Consider the following 4,251-nt stretch of genomic DNA (forward strand, 5'->3'; position numbering starts at 1 on the left):
ATGGAAAGGCTTGGAAAAAATTATATAAAGTGAAGTAAGCCAAGCCCAAAGAAACATAGGTCCCATGGTTTCCCTTATTTGCAATATCTCGTATATGTATGAGTCAAGCAGAAAAGGTCAGATAATGTGATGTTAGGAAAATGAACCCTTAGATATGTATTTTAATGTTTTTTTTCTTTCATGCATTTGTTTCTAACTCATTTATAAGATTATTTCTTTGTTGCTTTGTATGTCCCTCCCCCACAGTATAATCCCTGCTTTCACTATATTTGATGTTGGTATAATTTTTGGAGGAGATGAGAAAAACAAGTCATTTAAGGATACAGGTGGACCAGTAGCAACTATGAGAAGTACTAGTTGTCATGTCGAAACCGAACTTTACAACTTTGGTTAGGGGAGGGGGGAGATTGGGTGGGGGAGAAGAGGGAGGCTGGGAAGGGATGTAAAGGGTAAACAAAGGAGGAGGCGGCAATCTTGATAAGAAATGTACTTATTATCTTGCTTATGTAATTGTAACCCCTCTTTACAGCATGTTCACAAAAAAATTAAAATTAAAAAAGAAAAAAAAACTAAGTTTAAAACATCCTTCTAGACAAGTTAAAGAAATAATGAGACCAAGTATTTTTAGAATAATTTCAGAGAGCTTGAACTGAGGGCCTGGATTCAGTCTCTAGATTTTTTACTCAAGACTAGTGCTGCCACTTTGAGCCACAGTGAGACAGAAAAGTCTCACCAATTTTCCTCTCCAGACTGCCTTTGAACTAGGATCTAGAGGTTTCAGCTCTCTGAGTAGCTAGGATTATAGGCATGAGCCCCTTGCACCTGGCTAGAATAATTGCTTACCTGAGACAGAGGCCAGTTATTATTAAATGTCAATCATGTTTAACTTTGTAAAATAAAGTTAACTGAAATGTCTTCCACTAGAAAAAAGGAATTAAATGTGCAGATGGGTTACAAAGTTCTTACCAAAAGCTACATATTTTCCTTTTTTTTCTTCCAAAATTGTTTGCTTTCCAGAATCATACCTTATCTTTCCTTGATGGTTTCTTTAGTTTATTTCATACATGCCCACAGCTGCTTCAACTATCAATTCTTATGTTAAGACCTTGCTAATATCTATTTTCAGTCGAAACGACCTGTATGCACCTCTCATCCATCTATTCAACTGACATAAAAACTTGTGAAACAGTAATCATCTCTTATCATTTCTGGATATTAAAGTGTAAGTAAAATTTAAGAAAATAAAAAATACCATAAATAAACATAACATGATTTTAATAGTAATGCTAAACATAAATACAACGTTGATTATTTTCCCGAGCAATTTAATAAAAACCTCAAGGAAAAGAAATCAATTTTTTTGAGGGCTGATATTATGGTTTAAAATTAGGACCTAACCTTGTCACTTAGACTTTTTCCCTTAACAGTGGTGCTCTGTATTTGAACGACATCTCCCCTTCCAGTTTTATTTGGGGGATCAGAGAGAGAAAAGAATCTCATGGAATACAAATTATTTGTGTCCCTATCTTGGGGTTCATTTCACATAACATCCTCTTATATGGTTATATGTTACCATGTACTAGTTACTCCAAGTAAGATTGACCATGGGGCCTATGGTTATTTGAGCCTGGCTTATTTCACTTAATATAATTGTTTCTGCGTCTTTCCATTTCCTAGCAAATGGGGCGATGTCATTCTCTCTGATGGAGGAATAGAATTCCAGTGTGTGTGTGTGTGTGTGTGTGTGTGTGTGTGTGTGTGTGTGTGTGTGTGTGTGTGTGTGTATCACATTTTCTTGATCCATTTATCTACTGAGGGGCATATGGGTTGGTTCCATATCTTAGCTATGGTAAATAATGCTGCAATAAACATAGATGTACCAGTAGCTTAGTATGGTCTTCTTTGTGATCATTTGGGTAAATACCCAAAAATGTGGACTGCTGGATCATAGGGGAGCTCTAAGTGAGGACTTAGAAAACATTATATCAAGTGAAGTAAGCCAAAACCAAAGAAACATTGGTCCTATGTTTTCCCTTATTTGCAATAACTATTACATGTCTGGGATAAGCATAAAAGTTCAAAAGCTATGTACATACGACCAGATAAGATGATGTTAAGTGAAATGAACCCCAAGATAGGGTTTATAATCTACCATGTGTGTGTTTTTTTTATGTTCCTCCCCCATGGTTTAACCCTTGTTTTCACTATATTTAGTGTTGGTGCCCTGTATCTTGTATACACCCTTCTCTAGCTTGGGGAGGGGAAGGGAAAAAACAAAATAGATAAATAGTGATACAGGCTGACCCATTTTAACAATGAGATGCACAAGACACAATGTTAAAAAAAAGATCTTCACAATATAGGCGGGGAAGAAGGGAAGGGAGTACAGGGGAGTGTATTTGTGGAGGTGGGAGGGGAGGGTAGGGGAAAAACAAAGAAGGAGGTAACAATGCTTGATAGAAAATGTACTCATTAACTTGCTCATGTAACTATAACCCCTCTACACAGCATTTTTTACAATTAAAACCTCTTTTAAAAAATAGAAGGTGTGTCGGACACCTGTGGCTGACCCCTGTAATCCTAGCTACTCAGGATGCTGAGATCTGAGGATCACGGTTCAAAGACAGCCCTAGAAAGAAAGTCTGAGAGACTCTTATCTCCAATAAAACCACTAGAAAACAGATACTGGTGCTGTGGCTCAAGCGGTAGAGCACTCCCCTTGAGCTGAAGAGTGCAGGAACATCGCCCAACAACAGAGTTCAAGCCCCACGACCGACAAAAAAAAAAAAAAGGTGTCATGTACACCAAGTATAGTAGCTCCATCTGTAATCCCAGCTGATTGGGAAGCAGAAATGACAAGGATCTTGGTCTGAGGCAGGCCAAAGAAATAATTGTCAAGACAGCCATCTCAACAAATGAGGTGGTCATAGTGGTTCACATCTGTAATCCTAGCTAATTATGTGGGAGGCATAGGTAGCAAAGTCTCAGTCAATCTAAGATCTGACCAGGGTAAAAGTTCAAGACCTCAAGTAAATAAAATGGACTAGAAGTATGGCAAAAGTAGTTGAGATGCTTGGTGCTATACAAAGTCCTGTCTAGCAAGCAGAGAACCCCTGAATAGAACCCTACTAATATTCCTTTCTTCCACCAAAAACCTAAATAACTTTGTCCTATTTGAACATCTAATTTCAAGGCCACTGACAGATCAGAGATGGTGAAATTATCTTAAATAATTAGGTTTGCAAAAGAGACAAAATTCTTTAGGTTTTGAAAAAATTGAAAACGTAGGAAAATGCATGTGATTTTTGTTAGCTCCATAATTCTTGAAAACATAAAATGTACTCAAGTATTTAATATATATCCACATGTGTGCATATATCCATGTATGTATACATATATGTGTGTGAGTGTATAATCATATATATATATATATATATATATATATATATGTACATACATATATATGTATGATTCATCACTTTTCCGTGTAGCAAATGGTACAAATGAATCTGTACTATCACTACTCAAAGGCATGCATAGACAAAGAGAATGAGCAGAGAACTGATACTCAGGAATCTATGGTTAGCACTTAACCTGAAAATCTTTTACATCAGTTTGCATGTGTCAGTTACTGCAGTACAGGGACAATACGATGGCAATGAGATACCAGGCAGATGAAATGATAAATGAGAGATACAAAAGGTACAATATTCTATCTGATGAGTAAGAAGAATTTCCAGTGTGTGTGTGTGTGTGTGTGTGTGTGTGTGTGTGTGTGTGTATGTGTGTGTGTGTGTTACATTTACTTGATTCATTTCTCTTTTGAGAAGTATCTGGGCTGATTCAGTAAGCATGGTTGTGCTGAAATCGTTATGTCCTGGTTTGTATTCTTTCGGGTAAATACCCAGGAGTAGAGTTGCTGGATCATATGAAATTGGGTAGTCAAAAGAGGAGTGAAGTGGGAAAAGGCAGAAGATTGAATAGGAGAAAAGGGGGAAAATGCAGAGAGGAATCCAGTAAATATCCTATAAAATTAAGAAGAGTGAAGGAAGAGCTGTATATGGGAGGGATGGATGAGAATGTTGAAAGGGTTGGCATTGATCAATGTGTATTGTACACATAAACTGCTTGTTTAATGATAACTGCTTTGTTACTTAAAATACTAATTAAAAAATCATGTCCCTAAAATGTTATGCAATTAGAAGCAAAGCATGAGAATCTGTTCGGAAAATCTCTAGGGTCAATAAATCT

This window comes from Dipodomys merriami, unplaced genomic scaffold (assembly GCF_024711535.1).
Source record: "Dipodomys merriami isolate MVZ:Mamm:240054 unplaced genomic scaffold, mDipMer1.0.p SCAF_166, whole genome shotgun sequence".
Taxonomy (NCBI): Eukaryota; Metazoa; Chordata; class Mammalia; order Rodentia; family Heteromyidae; genus Dipodomys; species Dipodomys merriami.